This window comes from Rhinopithecus bieti, unplaced genomic scaffold (genome assembly GCF_001698545.2).
Source record: "Rhinopithecus bieti isolate Rb0 unplaced genomic scaffold, ASM169854v2 scaffold_35730, whole genome shotgun sequence".
NCBI lineage: Eukaryota > Metazoa > Chordata > Mammalia > Primates > Cercopithecidae > Rhinopithecus > Rhinopithecus bieti.
The window spans coordinates 333,763-357,861 of record NW_016815070.1 but is presented as its reverse complement, the minus strand read 5'-3'; the positions used below and the strand labels follow the sequence as shown (position 1 = coordinate 357,861).

Genomic DNA, 24,099 nt, shown 5'->3' with positions numbered 1-24,099 from the left:
GATTTAAATTTAATTATCAATAAAATTACCTAACATTAAAAATACAGTTCCTCAGTAGTGCTAACCTCATTTCAAGTGCTCATTAGCCACATTTGGCTGGTGGCTACTGCACTGGACACTGCCAATTAATGAACATGGCCATCACTGCAGAAAGTGTGACTGGACAGCACTGACCCAGAGACAGGGGTTAAAATGGACCTTCCTTCCCTCAAGCCATGGACTAATGGTGACTCAGAGGAAGGTCTAAGGCCTGGACCCAGGGACATGTGCGAGTTTTGTCTGCCCAGCAACAATTCCCCTTCTTCTGATTTTCCTTCTCTTCCACCAACCCATAATTCACATGATTTGAGAGAAGCTAATGTTTCTCTCCCTCCCACCCTCCCAGATCAAGGAGTGGGACAATTTATCAGACCTTTCCAGTCTATGAATTCCACCCCAAGGGCCACAGTCGTGCATGGGCAGTGAGCCAATTCCTGGACTTCTGCTGGCATGTGGGAGGAAGGACTCTCTCTTTCCACGCGGACTGCTGAGAGGAAGCCTAGGGCTGCCAGCAATCATCCTGCCACCGCACAGGAGGTGCTCACCTGAATGAAGGTAACAGCCGCCGAGAGCGAAGCCCACATGGAGGAGCCAGGACAGGATGGCGACAACAAGGCTTGAGCCCCTAGATCCAGGCATGCCTGGCCTTTTAGGTAAGTGAACCAATACCTTTGCTCCTCTGCTTAACCAGTTTTAGCTGATGTAGGCCACTTAATTGAAAAGATCCCTTATGATTACCACAACCAAACCAATGACCCTAGCTGCCAAAACCATACCTCATGAAAGCTTCCCCTGCATTAAAATGATCTTCCTCTTCTCCTCTATGCCCCTCTTCCCCTTCTTAATCACAGCCATTATACGGTGCGATCCATTTACCGCACCTGTGATAGACTGAACACAGCACTTTATACACAGCAGACTCTCAGTGCTCAAGGCTTTAACAGCCGGTGCTTTGACGACCCATGGCACAGAGAAATTTGTGATTTTGCTGATGATCAATCCCAACCGCATGCACCCCAAGGGTCGTGTCTGGAAGCGAAGGAAGGGGCCTGGCTGACAGCCCTGTATTGTCTTCATTACTACAGATTTCTTTTTCTCTGCTCCCAGTTGTGGTCATTGTAAGATCCAGAAATTGTTATGTTTACTGCCATCATATCATTGCTATTGTGTGGAGGCAATTGGTGTACACGCCCTATGAACTCAGGTTTAAAAAAAAAAAAAAACTGGTCGGCGCGGTGGCTCATGCCTATAATCTCAGCACTTTGGGAGGCCGAGGCAGGCAGATCATGAGGTTAAAAGATCGCAACCATCCTGGCTAATACAGTGAAACCCCATCTCTACTAAAAATACAAAAAAAAATTAGCCAGGCGTGGTAGCGGGCGGCTGTTGTCCCAGCTACTCGGGAGGCTGAGGCAAGAGAATGTCATGAACCCATGAGGCGGAGCTTGCAGTGAGCCGAGATTGAACCACTGCATTCCAGCCTGGGTGACAGAGTGAGAGTCCATCTCAAAACAAACAAACAAACAAACAACTGAACTGGGGGTCAGGAGACTGAATTCTAGTGCTGGTGATACCATTTACCAACTGAACCCCCAAGACAAGTGGCTTTAGTTCTCTGGCTTCAATTTTGCCTGCTGTGAAATGGGGATGGGAAAGAACCCGAGTAGTGGGTGGGGTAGTGAGAGCATCAGTGCCTCAGAACAGCAGGCAGGACTTCCTTCCAATTCCTCCTCTGACATTCACCCTCTCTACAAGTCTGAGTAAGACACTGTCTTATCTGTGCCTTCATTTCCCTCTGATACTTGGGGATACTGGGTTGACTTCTCCCTGGGGAACCTGAAAAAAGAAGTCATCTGAAAGAATTTTGGTGACAGAAAAAAAAGTGAGACTTTCATTTCATATTCACTAAAAGAAAGGACTGTCTTCAACATGTGAAAATTAAAACAGACTACATCTCCAGCATTCTCTATGGCCACTTCTTGGGTTGCAACTTTATAATCTAATAGACCTTAGAAAAGGACTTATTTTGCCTTTCAAGGGCCAGGTTTGCTTAAATGGATAGAGACATGTAGCTGACTTCACTGACCCCAGGACCCGAGTACCTCAAGGGCACAAATACAGAACAGAAGGCTCCAGATCACCCAAGTCAGGGAGACGCTCAACAGCTGTGTACCAAAAGGTGGCCAGTTCTCATTATTTTTCTCAATTAAAATAAACTGTTTATTGGAAATGGTGACAGTCCCATTTTATTATTAAACCTCAATAAAGGAGGAGGAGGGTGGCTCTTTATCTTTGCTTCAGGTGACACATGCAGCATATGCTGCTGCCCAGGAAAAACCCTTGTTTCCAAAGCAATTAGTGCAGCTTAACGCCTGGGGAGATGAGCCCATGCTGACGCCACCATTCCCTGTGCCCAAATGACAGCAGCACAGCCACATCCGCTTATCTCTGACAAACAGCCACAACGTTCAGGCCAGCGGAGGATCCCGGTAAAATAAGCCTCTACTTCACCGGCATTCAGTTTAGTTGAATCATACTGATGACTCTCTGTGATCATAGCAATCATGTTTTTTCCTGTCTATGTAATTATAACAAACGTTTGAGTCCTTCCAATCAAGAGCAAGGTGTCAAACGGACATCAGTGGACAAAACAAGCCCTTGAGAGCTGGTGGTCCTGGCTGGGAGTACAGCCGCTATTTGGAAGGAAGGCTAATGGCCATCTATCAATGACACCCATCAGGATCATTCAAATACTGCAGACATGAATTTCGTACCCATTAGGAGTGGACAAAGGTTGCTGCAGCAACTCCCCCATGGGAAGACTTTAGAAATCGCCTCACCAAGTCCTCCAAGGGCAGCCAATACTGGCAGAGTGACAACTGTATGCTAGGCACCTCATGCTTTTTGTACATTACTTTGCTTGATCCTCCTAACACCCCTAAAAGAGAGGTACTATTACATTCTTATTTTACATGTAGGCCAAGGACACTAGAAAGCTCAAGACAGCAGACTGGGTTTCAAAGTGCTGAGTCCCATATCTGAACTCCTATGCAATAGGGCCCCTTCCCAGCACCCAGGGCCCAGCTTTCTATGTCCCTGATAAAGTACAGCATGCAGGTGGGTGCAGAGACTTTAGGTTCGTGTGCAAAGCTAAGATCCCGTGCAGGGCTGGTTTTGAGGGGATGTGACATATGCAGTGGCCCAGGGTCCCATTTTCAGAAGGATTCAGTGTTTGATTTAATGCTTTGCTACTATTGTCCTGAAATTCTTTATAATTGTATTTTTGAATCTGTGATTTGTAAGTGAAATCCAATGGAGCAATGGAGCCTGCCTGTGAGCAGAGGAGATACCTGAAAGATGGTGACTGTGGCTGCTTGCTGCCCTGTTCGCATGCAGCACAGAATTCTGGTGTGCTGCTACAGTGCAGGTGTCTCAAATGGACTTCACTTTAATAGATCACTTTGCACTGTTGCTGTCAGGTAGCTCAAGCTCACTGTAAAATTAAAATTAAGGCACTAAAGGTTAAGAGTATTCTGTAGAGCCTCTTTGATTTTCAGTTCTATCAGTAAACAGATACAGGATTGCCTGCTTTCTCCTAAAACAGAGATGTGGCTCCTATCAGCCTAAATGATGAGCAGGATCCCAACAGCCATGTCTACCCTATTCTGATGCCAAACTCCTCAGTGAGACTTCCAGATAAGGCTCACAGGGTTCTGTGGTCCCACTACTACTCTGTTCCAAGCCCAAAGTGCAGAAGCCCATTTTTTCAGAGGCTCAAAGAGTGCCCACACCTGTCCTCCCCGCTGATTTGGATATTATACCACAAGATTATCTGATATAAATCTGGACACCTCCTCTTGATCTAATTCCTCCTGACAACACATGCACACCCAACCCTAACCTCAACCCGGGACAAGTCTCCCATATACCTGTTTAGTCTGAGAACTCCCTTGGCTGACTTTTAGAGCCTCTTTGGGGCAAATCTCTCAGGGATGTTAGGGTGATGCAGAACCAATATATTTTATAGATAAGGCACCTATCTTATGACATGGCTACCACCAAGCCTGGCTTCCAGTAAATCAGACTGTCATTTGATTCCCATGGGAAGAAGTGACATGGTATTTCTCAAAGAAGAAAACAAAATGGCTGAAGAAAGCTGGTAGGAAGGAGGCAGGCCCAGTTGTTTGCAATTTGGGGGAGACAGTACAGACACCGATAGAACGACATCTGAGCCATTCCCCATTTCTCCTTCACGTGTGTGTAACAAATTGATGTGTCTGAAGGTAGCAGCTGTTTAATGCCAGTGCCAAATTAGAGAAAAGATAGATCTCCTGTGTGAACAATGAACGTTATTTCATCCAGGTAGTCAGATTAGCTACATCCTCATTTCAATGGCAAAAGCACTAATTATTTCATGCAGATGATGGTGATGAGCTCAGAATTAGCAATTCTCTACAACTGGGAAATACCTAAAGTGGAACAGCCCCATCCACCAAAGCAGAGCATATTTCCAAGTAACTGCTGAGAAGGAGGGACATGATGATTACCATGCTCGTGAGTAAGGCCAGCTCCAAGAGGAGCCATATTACAAGAGCTCATCGTCCTTCTTGTGAGGTCACACGGACTTGTCGGTGTATCTTAGGGAACTAGGCTTTGTGAACCCTTGAAAGCCTGGGAAAAGCTGAAGCCCAGTGCTGCATGGACAGGACGCCTGTGTTGTGTCTCTGCATGGCATGGCAGTGTGTGTACACAGTAGGCCTCACCCTTCATGTCTCTCTGACATTTCCGAAGGTCTCCATTTATCCTTTATGAACTTCATGAAAATCTTGACTTGATTCAAATGTGTCTCTTGGAGGAAGAATGTTTTCAGTGGCTGCGGCGTGCCAGGGTAGACAGAAGTCAGTTTCAGTTCATTACAAACACAGTGCCAGCTCTGAGGATGCTTCAGCTCAGAAGAGGTATGCATTGATAACCAGCACCCAGGGGGAATGTGATGCAGACCAGTGCTGTGGGTGCCAGCGTACTCATCTGCATCAAACCATCACCTCACAGTCACACCTACAGTTCTTTGCACTCAATGCAAAGCTACGGCCCAGGATCGGGGAGCAGTGTGTGCTGAGACACAGGTTAGGAGTCATACTGCCCACTCAGTGGTTGCTACATTCATTTCTGGGACAGCTCAGCAAAGAAATGTGACCCCAGGGACAACTAAATTTGGACATTTTCTGTATGAGCACTTGGAAGATTTGTAGAGTTTATAAAACTTGTATTCAATTAAAATGTGTTTGTTTCAATGATCTCTGTATTTTGCCAAGCTTAATTACATATGGGTATTAAACTTAATTGTCTGAATTTTTTCCACTCTAATTCAAGTCTCTGAGTAAACAAATAAGGCACTGTGTGTGTGTGTGTGCGCGCATATACATATATATGTATGTATGTATGTATCAACATAAATTTGACCAGTCCTCTACTAGTGAAAACTTAAATTTTCAGTATTTCATGTTTTCAACATTACTACAGTAAACATCTTTGTACTCACATTATAGTGCATATGTGTAGTAAGATAATTATAACAACCTCATGGAAGACAAATAATTGAGCCAAAAATTTCTTCATTTTTACCATGCAGAGTGACTATGAGGACTTAATGAGATAATGTAGACAGAGTGCTTCATACAGAGATCAGTATATAGTAGGCACTCAGTAAACACTAAATCTTATTAGTAGGGCACCTGTGGCTTGCAATGCCTTATAGCACTGTATTTTTAGTCTATTAAAAAACCCTAACTCTACCTACAGTAAAAGGAAAGTAATTGGCTCCTAGAAGGAGAAGACTGGAAGTACGGCTGCCTCAGTGAAGGAAGGGACAGGGGACCCAGTGAGGGCCTCAGGGAGCAGTCTCTCTTCTCTATTATATCTCCTGGCTCTACTTGGTTTCACTCCCCCAGCAAGCTCTTGAGCACACAGCTGCCTACATCAGTGGTCTCACATCCTCCTAGCTCAGCCTGCCCACTGGCAAGAGCTAGGGTTGCCAGATAAATATAGGATGCCCAATTAACTTTGAATTTTGGATACATAACAGTGAATATAATAAAAATATATTCTTTGCTTATTTGAAATTTAAAGTTGAGTGCCCTGTTTGTTTTGCAAAATCTGGCAACTTTGCCCAAGAGCAGTTTCAGCAATATTGCTATCAGAAAAGTCCCCAGAAATACTCTGATCAGGCCAACTTAGGTTGTGTGTCTGGGTCTGAGCCAATCAGGTGGCCAGAGAATGGGACCTCTGACTTATTCAGGTCTGGATCACATGGCCACATCTGAACTTGAGGTTGTGGTGGGAAGAAATGGGGAAAGTCCTACCTGACTTCACCAAATGGGTTTTCTAAGGACAGAGGGATTTCATGGAAAGGAGGGGAGAAAGGAGTGTTGGACAGCTAAGAACAGTCGACTTATAAGCAGCTTCTCAGAAGAGATACAGCCTTTTAGTGACAGTAGCAAGGTCCATATTCTAGAAAAACATGCAGATACAGGCCAGGGGAGCAGATGTGTCCCCAAGCACGTGCACTTCCACATGCACACTCACACTGCACTCATTTCCTCCGTAGCAGCATGTGGGGGCAGACATATATGTAGTGAGAAGATCAGATAAAGAAAAAATGGTAGCTTTTCCCAGGGAAAATCACAATATACTTCTTAAAAGTTAGAAAAAAAGCGTTTCTAGAAAATAGGTGGTCCAGGGATGTTTTCAGGCCCAGCAGAAAGACAGTGCCCAAGACAGAAGGGAAGAGACTGCTACCTTCAACTAATATTCTCCGGGTCCCCTCTACACACCAGCCTTCGCTCTGAGCACTCATCAGTTCAATCCTCACAACAATCCCCAGACAGAAGGTAGATACTCTTATTACCCTCCTTTTAAGAATGAGAGAATGAATTCACATCACTTGACTAGGTCTCACAGATAATAAATGGTAGAGCTGGGACTTACATCCAAGCATTTGGTCTCTAAAAAAGTTTTTTTTTTTTTTTTTTTACCAGAAACTTTTTATATTATAAAATTTTAATCATCAATTTACAGTCAATCTTGTTTTATCAATACCCTGGCACCATCTACATCAACGTCCCTTTTGGCAGCCAACCTCCAAAATGGCCTCCAAAGATTCTCACCCACTGATACGCAGACCCTTGTGTTGGGCCGTCTTACATTACACCAGGGTTGGTCTCTGCAACCAAGAGAATATCGTAGAAATGATGGTATGCCACCTGCAAGATTAGGTTGTAAGTAACACTACGGCTTCTATCACAGTTGCTTGTCTGATCTCTCTTGGATACTTCCCTCTAGAGGAAGCCAACTGCTTTGCTGGAAGCAGCCCTGGGGAGGTACCATGGAGTAAGAAACTGAAGCTTCCAACCAACAGCTGTTAGGGAACTGAAGTCTCTTTCCAAGAGCCATATGGATTAGCTTAGACATGGATCTTCCATCCTAGCCAACCCTCGGAAGACCAGCCCCCAGCCTACATCCCGAATGCAACCTCACTAGAGACTCTGAGCCAGAACAACCCAGCCAGGCTACTCCTGGGTTCTTGAGTCCAGGAACTATATGAGATAATAAATGTTTGTTGTTGTAAGCCTATGGTCCCCAATCTTTTTGGCACCAGAGACTGGTTTCATGGAAGACAATTTGTTCAAGGACAGGGGTGTGGGGAGGTAGCAGGGGGATGGTAGCAGGGGAGTGAAACTGTTCCACCTCAGATCATCAGGCATTACTTAGATTCTCATAAGGGGTGCACAACATAGATCCCTTGTATGCATAGTTCACAATAAGGTTTGCACTCCTGGGGAGAATCCAATGCTGCTGGCTGGCAGATCTGAGGCAGAGCTTAGGTGGTAATGCTTGCTCACTCGCCCACTACTTATCTCCTGCTGTGCAGCCTGGTTCCTAACAAACCAGAGACCAGCCTGTGGGTTAGGGACCACTGTTTTAGCTATTAATTTTAGGGGTAATTTGTTCCACTAGAGCAGATAACTAATATACTCATCTAGATTACTGTGAAGCACATCCCAGATATCATAGTATTTCATCTGTAAACATTTTAAAAACAAACCACAATACATGTTTCACTTTATGTCAGAGTTACCCAGTTTGAATGAGGATTCACATAAGATCTACTCATTGTGATTGGTTGAGATATCTCTTAAGTCTCTTATTCTAGAGTTCCCACTCCATTACTTTTCTCACAGGTTTTGTTGAAATAACTTGTTGGTCATGAAGAGCATTCCAGAATCCAGATTTTACTGATTGTATTCCTGAGGTGTCATTTAACATGTTCTTCTGTCCCCCTATTTTAGTAAATTGATAGTGAGATTGAGCAGTTTGATGGGATTCAGATTTGACTACATATTTAATTATTTATTTGATATTATTTATTTATTTAGTATTTGGTATTCATTCATGATGTTTTTACTTCCCTCCAACAAATGAGTAGTAGTCTCCTTGCAATGGTGGTAGTCATCAATGCCCAGATTCATTAATTTATCAGAAGCTGCACCATAGTGGTATTTTAATTTCATCATCTCTCTTCATTTATTAGATAACCAATTTCTGCAAAGAAGTGCTTCCTCTTTTGCACTATTAAGTCAGCTGAAGAACCACTTGTAGAAGAAAATTGGATAAACATTAGCTGCCCTTCATTTCTTTATTGGTTTTCAAAATAAAGATTGTTCTGAAGGTGATCAATGAGAATCTCCCACACCCTTTTTTTTTTTTTTTTTTTTAGTATCATCAATGGCTTTTCTGCTTCACCATTTTAGTATCAGCATGGGTCGTAACATGTATGTTTCTAAATGTTGACGATTTTTGTGTGTTTTTTTTTGGGAGGGGTGGAGGGATGTTTAATTTATCCCATCTTTGGTCAGTGGGAGCTGCTTCACTTCAGGCTTGATACCAAGTCCCCATACAGTAGTTGATAGCTTCCTGCTACCACAATAAGCAAGAGGTTACAGGCTCATCTTGTTCATCTTCTGCCCCTAACCTAGAATTGGCCATTTCTCTAAGGAACCAAGAAATTCACCATTCTTAACCATTTACACTCTATTACCTCTGTATTTTCCTTGAGCATACACCTGGGGAATGAGGAGGAATAGAAAAAATAACTGAAGAGGGCCAAGTAAACGGGCAAAGAAGAAAAGTGATAATATGGCCATCTAAGAAGCTTACACAAAACGTGGTGCAAATCTTACTCCAAAAATCTGACAGGCAAAGTGACAAGTAAACACAGTGGGGAAGCACTTGCTAGACCCTGGTCTGGAATTTACTCCAAGAACAGGAAACATGGTGAGGGATAGATTGGCATTAGAACAATTTGATGAAATAGGCAGGAGTTTCATGCTTGAGTGAGACAGGCTCTGCCCTGGGCCAGTACCACAGTGAGAATTCAAATTCTATCCTCAGCAATGGAAGGGGCCTCCAAGGACACCCATTAGGTACAACATCCTCTGGTCTAAGTGAAGTGAAGTCTGCCTATGCTAGCCCCACATCTTTGCTACCAAAGACTCTCCTTCCCTTTCCTCATGGTACACATTTTATCCCAATATCCTTGCAGCATTCACTGAGTCACCAAATGGTTATTAAGAAGCCATGCTGTGCTTGATCAATCGAACAAGAGGAGACCCGGTCTCTTCCTGCAGAGTTCACAGGCCAGTGGAGACAGATCCCAATCAATAAGCACACAGCTACATGGAGTAGCAAGTACCATCAGGGAGAGGCTCATGGTGATTTGGTAGTATATTTGGTAGTATAAAACAGAGGCACTAAAGGAGGGCCTGGAAGTAAAGGCAGGGCTGCTAGAGAATGAGATTTGTAGGTGGAGATATAGTGTTTGTAGGTACCAAGGCGCTTGGGTAGGAGGAAACAGAGCATATACAAGTAATTGTAACAAAGTCATGGAATCCAGAGCAAAGAAAGGAAAAAGGAACACAGCACACCATGAGTCTGGAAATGCAGCAAGGAGCCAGACTCAGCAGGAACTTCCAGGCATTTAATGTGTTCACTAAGTTATTGGCTGGAGTGGTTGTTTAAGGATCAAGAGGCCTTAAGACTCAGAGGTAAGATGGAATGACAGGCTGTAGGTTCATAATATGGGATAGAAAGCCTTCTCAGGGACCCTTAGATTAGCAGCAGTGGACCATGAGTAAACAGAAACATGGACCTCAAGGAACAAGACAAGAGAGGCCCAGAGTCATTCACAGGCTATAAAACCAAACAGCTGTAATTCACAAGAAATGGAAACATGGATTTTCATCCTCAGGACATGAAATGAGTGCTCCCATTACAGAAAATTAAGGTTCAGTCACTACCAAGGGAAACAAAACAGCAGAGAAATCTCTGCAACAAAGACTTTTATGATACACCAATACAAGAAACTTTTTTCTTTTTTGAATTCACTGTTGGAAGATTAAAGATATAGCTTGTTAAAATATCCAAGTCATTTTTCTGAAACAAAACACCTCTTTGCAAATGTACAGTCTACCTGGCAGGTAAAAATGCAAATTAATAAACATAGCGTCCACTGTAAGATGTCTGTGGCTGTAAGTCACAGGTCAACTAAACATCCACTGTGACCCTGATCCACTTAGTGGAGATAGTCTCATGACATTTATTGTTTGTATCCACCTGTGAATGTGGCCAGGCTGCTTGTCATGTCTAGTCATGGGAGTGGTCCATTTTCACAGCAGTTCACCAAAACCCTTCCCTGTATCCCTAAGCCCCAGGAAATACAGGGGCCCCTCCTCTGCACAGACTGCTTATCCCAGCAATGCAGGACTGTGGGGGTAATAAGGCGGTCCAGTCTTATCTGCCACTACGGACTGGTAGGTCATTTCAGCTGGCTGAAAAACTAACTTTTAAATGGGGTGATCAGCAGGTAGCCATCCTCAGATTCATCAGCTGGTCTTATCCCTTCCCAGAGCTGGCTCTTTCTCAGTTATCAGGGCTTCTTCCTAGCGTCCTTATCTACTTTTCAGCCTGGTAGGCGATAGATTTCATGAGTATAATTAACATATCTCTACTCAACTCTAACTGAATTTAAAGGAAGTTTAGAAAGAAATCGTTATTCCCATCACAGAGAGATCAGCAAAATATGCTAATCATCTGAGATCTGGACAATACTCTTCACAAAGATAATAAATGTGGGAGCTAGAGAAGGTCCTTCACTTGGGGTTCAGGCCTTCCACGGGCCTCCCTGACTTTACTTCCATAAAACCAACTTGGCCTTTTCCTCTGTTGCTCACAGTCCTTGGGCTGCTTCTGATTCCAGGTAGACTACGATTATGAGTCTAGAAAAAAATGATTAATGTCAGAGCAACAGCTGGGAGAATCCATGAGACGGTTTCCCCAGTCAATCAGGAGAAGGCCCTGAAGCCAGCCCAGATCAAAGATGTCTGACCAGGAAACACCAGGCCATTTAGGGAAAAGAAATTCTCCTCCAACAGGGCGTGCTCTATGGAACAAACCTTATCAGCTCTGCTGATTTTCAGCTGTAAGCCCTCACTTCCCTCTCTTCCTCACTTCCTTCCCCTTCCTCTTCCCAAGGGGAGCAGAGGAAGGGGAAGGAAGCCAACCCTGGGATAGCCAACTAGCAGAATGAACAGAACTGGTGTGAATCTCAACTCCTGGGATAGACTATGGGGGCACTGACATTCTTTCTTTAAATCTCTTCCTTTTAATATAGTCCTTGTGTGAATGTGTACGGCACCAGGAACAAGTTAATATGATGCATGATCTTTTTCAAAAGATAAAACAAACATCCCTTTAACAGTATGTATGCTGAATTCATTTATTTAAAACAGAAAATGCCACATAACTCCAATATGTGATTCTGGAATAGGCACTGAATTTTTTTTCACTCTTCTCTCTCCACATCCTGCCAAAATCTGAATTTTCAAGGTGGTGTCACATATTAAAGATGGCAATTCTTATCCAAGTTTGAAAAGATTCTTCTCTGCACTCTACCCCCTTTCTGAGACCAAGTCAGCAAAGACCCTGGATAGTCCTGGACCCCAGGCCTCATCATTCCATATTTCTCATTTTATGGAAACTCCTCATTTGAGCACAAAAGCAGGCACACTAAATTAACAAAATGGTCCTTCCAGTTGGCATTTTAGAAGAAAAATGATTCCACTGCTGAATGATTATAAGTGACACACCGAGGATCTTGCAGACAAAGACAAAAGAGCACCTGGCTAAGGTGACCCTATCTGTGGAGAGAAGTCATTCACAGTCTGAGTCTTTGGAAGTGGGACATAAATTGACATGTAGAAATTGAAAGAGAGTTATTTGAAAGCTGCTTAGCAAAGATCATTCGAATAACCTCCTGAAGCACAAATACAGTCTGAGAAAGGGTTGACAATTAGAAACATGTGACTCAAAAACATAGCTAAGCCCTATGCATCCCCACACACAGAACCACATGCACAGAGTACAGTCAGGTGTAACATGTATTTCAGTCCAGCTAGGCTGTATTCACACTTTGCTCAGGTGGAGCTCTGACTTTGACACAAACTCTCAAAGGTTATTTCTGCACGAGGCTTGGCTGAGTCCCTCAATTAGGACAAACCCCCAGATATAGCACTCACAGACACATTCTCTCCTGGATTCTGGGATAAGACTGAGACATGAATGCTGCCTACAAACTTGCAAAGGGGGTGATACTACATTTGGTGAAAAAAAGTCAGGGATTAGAGAAGAGGTGTTTGAAAAAAAAAAAATCCAGGCCAGGTGTGGTGGCTCACTCCTGTAATCTCAGCATTTTGGAAGGCCAGGGAGGGTGGATCACCTGACGTCAGGAGTTCGAGACCAGCCTGGCCAACACGGTGAAACCTCTTCTCTACTAACAATACAAAATTAGTCAGGCATGGTGGCACATATCTGTAATCCCAGCTACTTGGGAGGCTGAGGCAGGAAAATCACTTGAACCTGGGATTCGGAGGTTGCAGTGAGTCGAGATCATGTCACTGCACTCCAGTCTGGGTGACAAGAGTGAAACTCCGTCTCAAAAAAAAAAAAAAGGAAAGTAAAAAAGATCCAAAACACGGGTCCTGGAAAATTCTGAAATACAGAAGCCAGATATAGTCAGAGCTAGTCTGTCAGATGCTTCAGTTTTCAAACAAACCTGCATTAACACCCATCACCCAGCTCCCACGTGTGGCTCACTCCTGTAATCTCAGCATTTTGGAAGGCCAGGGAGGGTGGATCACCTGACGTCAGGAGTTCGAGACCAGCCTGGCCAACACGGTGAAACCTCTTCTCTACTAACAATACAAAATTAGTCAGGCATGGTGGCACATATCTGTAATCCCAGCTACTTGGGAGGCTGAGGCAGGAAAATCACTTGAACCTGGGATTCGGAGGTTGCAGTGAGTCGAGATCATGTCACTGCACTCCAGTCTGGGTGACAAGAGTGAAACTCCGTCTCAAAAAAAAAAAAAAGGAAAGTAAAAAAGATCCAAAACACGGGTCCTGGAAAATTCTGAAATACAGAAGCCAGATATAGTCAGAGCTAGTCTGTCAGATGCTTCAGTTTTCAAACAAACCTGCATTAACACCCATCACCCAGCTCCCACCAGATCAGAGTCTTGAAGTGGGTAGGGCATTGAAATGGGATTTTTTTTTTTAAAGCATTGTGATTCTACTGCTACACTGCAAATTAAAATCCTCTGCTTTAAGGAGTATAAAATTAAAAGGAGCCACTTATCCTGAAAGAAGCAAAAATGAAAGATAACCAAGTAAAAATTTAAGGCATGTATCCCAATCATTGCAAAGTACTTGGCAGGTGTTTTGGGTTAAATTGTGTTCTACAAAAGACATGTTGAAGTCCAAACCCCCAGTACCTTAGAACGTGATCTTATTTAGGACAGGGCCATTGCTAACATAATTAATTAATATGAAGTCACTGGGATGGGCCCCTTATCTAGTATGACTGGCATTTTTATAAGAGACACACAGCCACACACAGGGAGAATATGACCATATGAAGACAGAGACAGAGACTGCAGTGATGCATCTAGAGACCAAGGAAGGCCAAGGATTGATGGCCACCAACAAAGGCTAGAAGAGGCAAGGAAGGAATCTCCCTTGCAGGCTTCCAAGGAAGCATGACCTGCCCACACCTTGGTTTCAAACTTCTAGCCTCCAGAACTGTAAGACAATATACTTCTGTTGTTTTAAGCCACCAAGTTTGTTGTACTTTGTTATGGCAGTCCAAGAAAACGTACACAACAACATTTCCCAAATCACCACCTACAAAACTTACTTGATTAAATGGTGTTCCTAGAAAAAGCTTTGCAAATGCCATAAAATAAATTATTTAACTCTTGGAGAGAGGCATAATATACATGACCATTTTAAAAGCTCTGAGAAGTCCTGCAGTGAAGAAGCATATTTAAAATTTGTTTCATTTGTCATTTTAAGCTTTCTTTGACCACAAAACCCCCTGTACTCTGTTCCCTATTAGCAGACGTGTTAACATCACATCATAGAACTACTGTTTCTTCAAGCACATTTTTGAGAAACACCTGCTTTGCCAATAAAGAAAGAGAAGCATGCTATGAACTTGCTCTTTCTAAGAAACATAGTTGGATGCCAGGTTTCCACAGTCATCCCTGTCACTTGATGGGCAAGCAGGACCTGAGATTTTTCCAACACGATTACATTCTATCTCAGTTTCCCTCTGTATTAGTTTGCCAGAGCTGCCATAACAAAATATCATCAACTGAGTGGCTTAAACAACAGATCTATATTTTCTCACAGTTTTAGAGGTTAGAAGTCTAAGGTAAAGGTGTCGGCAGTTTTGGTTTCTCCTGAGGACTCCTTCCTTGGTATACAGATGGCCACCTTATCACTGGGTCTTTTAGTGACCTTTTCTCTGTGCATGTGTATCTCTGATGCGTCTTTTTCTAATAAGAACAGCTACCATATTGGCTCACAGCCACACACTTATGACCTCATTTAACCTTAACTGTCTCTTTAAAGACCCCATCTCCAAATATACATTAAAGATTAGGGCTCAAACCTACAATTGTTGGGGTGACATGATTCAGTCCATAACACCGCCTCAATTGCTCAGTCAGGGGGCATAGGTCTTTGGGTTGTAGTTAAAAAAAAAACAGATGAAAAAGGTTAAGTTCCTCAAGGTCTCTAGCAAGTATTGACTCCAGATCACAACTCAATGGCCTCAGCCTCATGGGTTCCATTCACCTCCCCACACTACTTAGCCTCTATCCCCTGCAAGCCTCTTCTATGGCAAGAAGGTCCCCAGTTATACATTTCTTCAATAGATTATGCATTCTTTTAAACACAGTCTTACTACTTTATTGTGCAAAGAAATTTGGCCATGACACTTTTTTTTTTTTTTTCGAGATGGAGTCTCGCTCTGTCACCCTGGTTGGAGTGCAGTGGCACAATCTCGGCTCACTGCAAGCTCTGCCTCCCGGGTTTACGCCATTCTCCTGCCTCAGCCTCCCAAGTAGCTGGGACTACAGGCACCCGCCACCTTGCCTGCCTAGTTTTTTTGTATATTTTAGTAGAGATGGGGTTTCACCATGTTAGCCAGGATGGTCTCGATCTCCTGACCTCGTGATCCGCCCGTCTTGGCCTCCCAAAGTGCTGGGATTACAGGCGTGAGCCACCGTGCCCAGCCGGGCCATGACACTTTTAAATCTGCAAGAGTCACGTTCATCATGGCAAGCATCAACAATGAAAGCCACATCATTCAGCACTACTACTGAGATTTCAAGCAAAGTGATCTACACACAGCATGGTCTACACTAGTCTTTGTATCTCAAAGCTTGGTAAGGGAGGAAAAACCTTACAGTGGTTAAACACACAAATTCTGGAGCCAAGCCAAGTGCATGCAAAACCTAGCCATACTACTCTTTATTGTGTGTGTGATTTTTGTAAAATCTCTTCCTCCATAAAATGGGCAAAACAGAATGAACCAGACAAAGCTGTTGGGAAGATCAAATGAGATAAGCAAAGGGCCAGACTGAGCAAAGGGCTGGAAACTAGCAAATATTCAGGAATTATTAGCTGCTATTAGGGGAATTTCTAAAGCCTTTTAAAAAATAATTATAGACCGATATAAAAGTTGCAAAGCTAGTATGAGAAAGTTCCGTACCCTTCACCTAGCTTCCCCCAATGATAACATCTTTATTGTAGTACAATAATCAAAGCCAGGAAATTGACAGTGGTATAATACTGTTAACCTAATTACAGACTTCATTTGGATTTCACCAGTTTTCACATTCATTTTTTTGGTTGTATCTACAATTTTATGAAATTTTATCACAATAATAGACTTGTGTCACAACCACCACAATCAGGATTCAGAACTGTTCTATCACCATAAAGAAACTCCCTTGCAATAACCCTTTATCGCCCTATACTCCCTCCACTCCTAGTCCCAGGAAACCACCGATCATTTTCTATCACTATAATTTTACTTTGAGAATGTCATATAAATGGAGTCCTACAGTATGTAACTTCTTGAGACTGGCTTTTAAATTAGTAGTTCTTCCTTTTTGTTCCACTGTATGGATGTACCACACTCTGTGAATTCATTCCCCTGCGGAAGGAAACTTGGGTTGTTTCCAGTTTGGGTGGTTACAATGAAAGCTGCTGGGAACATTCATGTGCAAGTCTTTGTGTAGACATAATTTTTCATTCCTTTTGATAAACATCCAGGAATGGGATTGCTGGGTCATAGGTAAGGTCATACAGTTTCCATAGGTTTAATTTATGAGAAAATTGCCAAACTATTTTCCAGAATGGCTGCACTATTTTACTTTCCCACCAACAACTTATGAGAGACCCAATTGCTCTGTGTCCTAGTCCGCATTTGGTACTGTCAGTATTACTTTACTTTGGCCGTTCTGTGTAGCAGCACTACAGGAATTTCTCATCACTTGGAGAGTGTTGCTGGGGGATATATGAGGGGATAGCAACAACGCAGGGAGTCCGGCCTCATCGGCAGGAGAATTGCTTGAACCCAGGAGGTGGAGGTTGCAGTGAGCCAAGATGGCACCACTGCACTCCAGCCTGGGCGACAGAGAGTGAGACTCTGCCTCAAAAAACAAAACAAAACAAAACAAAACACCCAGCCACATGGAGAGCCATTCCACAGTCAGAAACTATAGTGCTGCATGTCCTCTGGGACAGGAGGTGGGGACAAACAGATCTAGGGGGACATGAACATGCCCTCTGGAGATACAGAAAGTATGTCCTTCCCTTGCACAGTACCAATTCCTCTGCCCAGGGGCTCCCCCAATGTTGTTCATTCTTAGTGGCAAAATACTATTTAAATGGAAACCTTAAAATTGGGTTTTTGTCCACTTACTGCTTCTCTGGCTCCAAGGACTACATGGAAAAGATTTTCAACTCCACTTCTGAGGCAAACTAAAAATATGTTTCCCAAAACTCATATGAAGTAGTGAAGAGCATCTGAAGAGACCCAGAGGAATATGCAGGCAAGCACGAAGTGAATATCTGCAGCACAGGACTGGGAGATAGGTGCATTTTGCTTAAAAGGTTGTGGAAACTATGATTATGTTAATTTAGACTTTTACAACAGAGTTGAGCAAAGAGGGATTAGAGAGGGGGTGAAAAGAAGTGGAGCCTTCAGGCCATGTCTTCTTCTTGTCCATGGATCCAGGGATACAGTGCTCCAGTGTGTGTGCACAGGACTACATTTACAGGGCTGCAGCATCACAAATGCAGGCTGGAATGGAGCCAGCGGGAGCCTCTGTGAATTCAACTCGCTTTATGTGCTTTGGGGTCCTTGTGCTGAAAGAGACTTCCTCTGTCGACTATTCCCACCTTCTCACAGTATTGAAAATAACTCCTTCAACCCTAGAAAGGCTGCTCTCCAGCCCCTGAAAGTATTAAACAAGAAGCCCACAGGAGGAATGCATTGGTTGTTATTATGTGATTAATAGATGATACATATATATATATATATATATAAAGTTACATTACATGGTCAAGTGAAAATAGTACCTGATTCTAATGCAATTTGATAAGCCCCCTTCCCCTGATTCATTGCTACGTTCTGCCTTCAAATAAAGAGAAAGGAAGAATAGTTCATCTAAGCTACAGAATTGGATCAGACTCAGTACTCATCTCAGAATTAAAGTTCAATTTACTCTGCTAGTAAAGGACTCTGCATCGTAATCTGAAGGCATTACGGAAAAAAAGTCACTCAAATGAGCTGGAGCAAATATCATCAAATTCATATGAAATGATTTATCCTATAGATTATTTATACATGACACACAGCTGTCAATCAGTTCCTGTCTGCATTCAGTACAAACTCACTTATCTAATTCTGACACACACTAGAATTCACAATAATGTTCATGGAAGGACTGGCACACACTTTTCTGGGATCTACATACTGGAAAATGACAGAAAGTCTCTGGCCTCATAGAACTTACATACTAGTGGGTGGGGGCAATAGTGGTGAGAGACACCAAATAAATTTAAAAACGTTTAAGGGAAAATAGCTTAACAATAAGAAGCAAGTGTTCTGTATGGTGGGTTGGGTGAGAAAGAGTGAAGTAGGGAGCACGGGCTGCTGTGGTTGGGTGGTCACAGTGGTCCCACTAAGAAGACAGGTAGCATTCGAGGCATAGCAGAGCAAGTCCTCGGCTGGAAAAGTCGTAGCATGTCTGCAATGGTGGTAAACAATAAAGACTGGGAATGGATGGGGTTAGAAGGTGAGTCCACAATAGGATAGGGGCCACCTCATGCATGGTGAGGAGCTTGAAACTTCTTAGAACCACCATAGGCATGTGGGTTTCAACCAGTGCTTGGGTTGAATTGTGTCCCCCACAAAAGATACACTGAAGCCCTAATCCTCAGTCCTAGGAGGACTGGAAGGGTTGTTGTAGATGTAATTAGCTGCATTAAGATGAAGTCACATTGGAGTAGGTTGGATCCCTAATGCAGTATGACTGGTGTCTTTAGAAAAGATGACCAGGTGAAGACAGACACATAGAATGCCACGTGAAGCCAGAGGACAGGAATGAAGCATATGCAAGCCAGAGAACACCAAAGATTTCAGGCAAACCACCAAAACTAGAAGCAGGCCAAAAAAGATTCCTCTACAGGTTTCAGGGGAATCTTGACTGTGCTGATATTTTGATTTTCAGACTGTCAGCCTCCAGAACTGTGAGACAATACATTTCTGCTGTTTTAAGCCACCCACTTTGTGGTACTTCATCACAGCAGCCCTTGCAAACTACTACAGCAGTACGGCCTTCATGGGATGTTGACTACACAAGGGACGTGATTTGATGTTTACATTAACAAGGCACACAGCACTCTGTCTCCTGCGTGAATAGGCTGGATGCTGGGTAGCAAGTGGGAGCTGAGGAAGGTAGAGGTAGGGCAACCAGTTAGGAGGTTACTGCCAAGATTCAGGAAACAGAGGATGGTGGCTTAGCCCAGGGTGAGAGTGGTGGAGTGGGTAAAGCGTGGCCAGATGCTGGCTCTCTTGAAGGCACAGGTGACAGGACTTGCTGGCTATTGGGATGTGGGTTCCAGGAAGAAGAGACAAGGGTGATGCTAGGATTTGGGGTCTGAGTCTTGGAAGGGAGGACTGCCATTTGCTGAGATGAGGAAGACTAGGAGAAGGTGTGATTTGGGGAGGTAAGGCCAAGAGTTTGGTTTTGGGTACAAGTAACTTACACTCCTGATTAACATCCCAAAGGACCCCTGAGTAGGCAGGGCTGAGATCAGGGATGTCAGTGTGAGTGTTGTCATCACTGGGGTCTAAAGTCTGGATCTAACAATACTTTGATTATTATCTGTCTTCTTCCACCCGAACTTAGTATCTCCGTGGGAGAAGGGACTTCATCACTCTTGCTCACCATTATACTCCTAAAGTCCTAATGGTGCTTAGCCTAAGGCAGACAAGCACTCAAATATTTGTTGAATGAACAGGCAAATCAATACACATAAAAGGTTTTACATGTGGGCAAAAGTTAAATACCATTTGACTCAATTTCAGGCCCATATCCTAAGGAATTAAACAAATCCAAATATTAATATACTGATGCTCATCATAGCATTGTTTATAATAGCAAAAAATGAAAAATAAAAAACCCTGGAAGTAAGCTATATTTTCAATAATAAGGAGGTTGGAATGCTATGTAGCCAACTAAAATACAGTAGGATATTTCACAGTCTGTAAGGGCGATCTCAATTTACTCTTATTTTAAAAAGACATTTAGATAAGTTAAAATTTAACTTTTCTTTTGTTAAAGCATGCATATCTGATAAAATGATGGCCTTGCAGATAAACACAAAATACTAGAGTTGGTTCTTTGTGACAACGAACTACATGCAACTTATAATTCTCTTGCTTTTGCTTGTCCACATTCTCGATTGTTTTGTGTTGTAAGAAATTGGTGGGCTTTTGGAACATGAGAAAACATCATTCCACAGACAAAGCATCATTGCTGTGGATGTGCTCCTCTTTCCAGCATGTCTGTATTTGTGAAAGTATTCCACATTTTGAAATCTTAGCCTTGAAGCCACCATCTAACTTGCCAGCTTGGTCCATACAATGAACAGCCTGCCCCAGGTCAGGAACAGTGAAGACATGGACGAAAAGATAGTTCCTCCCTTCAAGAAAGCTAGACTAATGCTGAGACACAGTCATAAAGGAAGGAAGTTGAGTCAGGACTTGTCTTCTGGGAGCCAGAGAGACCTCTAAGGATACTCTAGAGGGGTAGCTCTTGAAAGAAAGAAAGGGGTTGGACAGATGTGTTTGAGAGAGCCTGGCAGGTAGTAGGAACTCTTGGAAAATACAAGAACTGAAAACAATTGAGCACTTTTGGGCAACTCAGCAGTCCTGGAGGCTTATTTAGGAGGAGAAGGGGGGCACAGCGCTTCCTCCTCTCCTGTGGAGCCTCACACTGGCTCCCCCTGCCCAGCAGGCCGCAGGGCCAGTGCCCTTTGAGCCCAGCTTCCTAATTGATTCTGCCTGTGCTCCAATGCAACTGACTCACCAATTAAGGCATGGCTGATTGAAGCTCGCCCGCATCTCCGGTTATTTCTTCTTTCCACACATTTGTTGATAGTGACACCAGACAGAGACCACCCAAAAAACCCTCCAGCTTTAGACAACGAGAATGTCTAAATAACAGCAGACACTGCACTGCTTCAACCTGAGTTTGCAATTGAAGATTATGAGGCGGGTGTTTCTGAAAGGGTCCCATTCCAGGTCCTTTCGGGAATGTGAGGAGTGTGAGTAAAGAAGTTGCCTCTTCCAGTGGTCAAACTTTCACATCATTGCACATGAAGTGGAAATAAATTGAAAGCTGGTTTAAAAAATAGTAAAGACAGGCTGCCCTAAAATTCAGTCTCCTTACTTCAAAAACCTTTATCATAATTCAGGACTCTTATTATGTCAGTACTCTTTTGAAGGCATCCCATGAACAAGTAGAAAAGAGAACATATTTATTGTCAGAGCTAAGAAATTTGAGTTCAAATGCAGGGTTAGCTTCATGGGTGTGTGACCTGTATAATCACACATGCTCTGTGCCCAGAAGCCTCTGCCCTTGGTTTAATGCTCTGCTGTTGCTATCTTTTTTTTTTTTTTTTTGAGACAGACTCTCGCTGTCACCCAGGCTGGACTGCAGTGGCGTGATCTCGGCTTACTGCAACCTCCACCTCCCAGGTACAAGTGATTCTCCTGCCTCAGCCTCCTGAGTAGCTGGGACTACAGGTGCTCGCCACCATGCCCAGCTAATTTTTGTACTGTTTGTAGAGATGGGGTTTCGCCACCCTGGCCAGGCTGGTCTCCAACTCCTGACCTCAGGTGATCCGCCTGCCTTGGCCTCCCAAAATGCTAGGATTACAGGCATGAGCCATCATGCCTGGCCTTGCTGTTGGCCATCTTGAAGCTCATAATAATTTTTGAACAAGAAGCCCTGCATTTTTATTTTGTACTGGATCTTGAAAATTATGTAGTCAGTCCTGATGGCAACTATGGCTTGGTGCAGACACAGGGACAGGAACCAGGCACTGTGGTGGAGGACTGTGTGCATTTGTGGACACTTTTTTCTCTACATAAATGCCTACCATTGTTTATCAGTGCCTGGTTTTATTTCCCAGTGTCCTTAAAAGCTTAACTAAGGAAATGGTATTTTTTTTCTTTAACTGGCAACTGGGCACAGAGTCTTTCACAACTATTAGTTTGACGTGCTAGCTATTAAAATTAGCCAGGGTCAAACATCATGTTTGACATCTAAACATGTTTAGAAGGTATATCATACCATGAAATTATTTAATATTTTAACTCCAAAAATGAGTCAAACATTTAAATCAGACTCCAGAAGCATATGCTCATGAAGTTTCATGTAATGACATTCAAACAAATCCAAGCAGAATTGCTAGAGTTTCTTACAAGTGACTGGGGTATAAGATTTGGGGTTGTGCTAGATCCCAATAGTGTCTAATAGTATGTTGGTGGACAGACTGCAAGAGACTGATTCCCTTGGAAGCTTGTTAAAAACATCCTAGGCCTCCAGGCTGAGAGGTTCTGATCCAGTAGCCTTTGGGTGGGCCCAGAAATTATACTTTTAAAAATCGTATCCAGGGCATGGTGGCTTATGCCTGTAATCCTAGCACTTAGGGAGGCTGAGGCAGGAGGATCACTTGAGCCCAGGAGTTAGAGACCAGCTTGGGCAATGGAGCAAGACCCCATTTCTATAAAAAATCCAAAAATTACCCTGGAGTGGTGGCAAACACCTGTAGTCCCAACTACTCAGGAGACTGACTGAGGCAGGAGGATCCCTTGAGACCAGGACTTTGAGACTGTAGTGAGCTATGATCATGACACTGCACTCCAGCCTGAATAACACAGTGAGATACTATCTCTACAAAGAAAACCAAAACAAAACAATGTTGTCTTTAAGATTCTTAGGCCCAGCCAAGTTTTGGTCATCCACCACCTTGATAACCAGAATGGGATTTCAGAAAGTAAATAAGTCAAAATGCATAGTCAAATGTCAACCAAGTCTCCTGCAGCACAGTGTGTCTAACAATGGAAATGTGGCAAGAGTGTGGTCTTGGTTAGCCACTCTGGATCACACGATTCCGACTGCAAGACTTTGGGCACATGATCCGGACGTCACGAGAAAACCCAAAACAAAACATCTGATATCCATGAAAGTGAGTCGAAAGTGAAGAAATGTCTGGGCAACAAGATCAAGTGCAGGTTCAGGGAGTGTAGTGACAGGGATGGCTCCAGAAGCTAGGTCCGGGCTGCACTGGTGAAATCTTTGCTCCCTCCCACGGTTTCCACTCCCGGCTCATTAGACGCTTACATAATGAAGCCAGAGCGCAGCAGGCTCATCACAACTGGGGAGGAAGAAAAGCCAAAAACAAGTACAGCAGGAGGCTCTCTATATAAGCCAGCTCCCTCAGTGCCTCACAGCACACCACATTATCTTGGTTACTCAGCAATCGGCAGATCCCCAAAGTGGTCCTTGAGGAGAAGCCAGTAACTCGGCTTCTGACCCCCGAGTGGAATGCTAATGAGAACTCAGCACCAACCGGGGCATACTGATCTGTGCCGCACGTTCTCCTGCAAGACCCAGCTGGCTGTTCAATGAAGTCAATCCAGCTTGACCCAGCAAGAGTTTGTAGCAAATACCCACGAAAGCTGCTAGACTCAAGGCTAATCTTTTAAGTGTTACTGATGGAGGATCATCTTCTCCCTCTAAGGATAAGAAAGAGGCAGTTACACAAGCAGAAATACCTTCTGCTTTGTGCAGTGGATGAATTTAACGGAGAAGAGACTGCTCCTGAATTAGCAACATGACCCAGAGTGAGGGAAACTCAGAGGGTTTAGGCTGGTGGGAGTAAAGCTGCCAGAGGTGTCTTCCACTATTTTTCAGACCTTCTACCCAAGCCATTTCACCTCCCCCGACCCCACGAAGGTGAGTCGAACACTGCTTGAAACCACAGAACCGGCAATGTTCTGGCAAGACAACAGCT

General features: G+C 43.5%; 1 protein-coding gene across 2 annotated transcripts in view; it reads right to left on the bottom strand.

Annotated features, from left to right (window-relative positions):
- CACNA2D3 (calcium voltage-gated channel auxiliary subunit alpha2delta 3) overlaps window positions 1–24,099 on the bottom strand; it is a 753,656-nt gene that overhangs the window by 450,338 nt on the left and 279,219 nt on the right. The gene's annotated exons all lie outside the window — the stretch shown is intronic.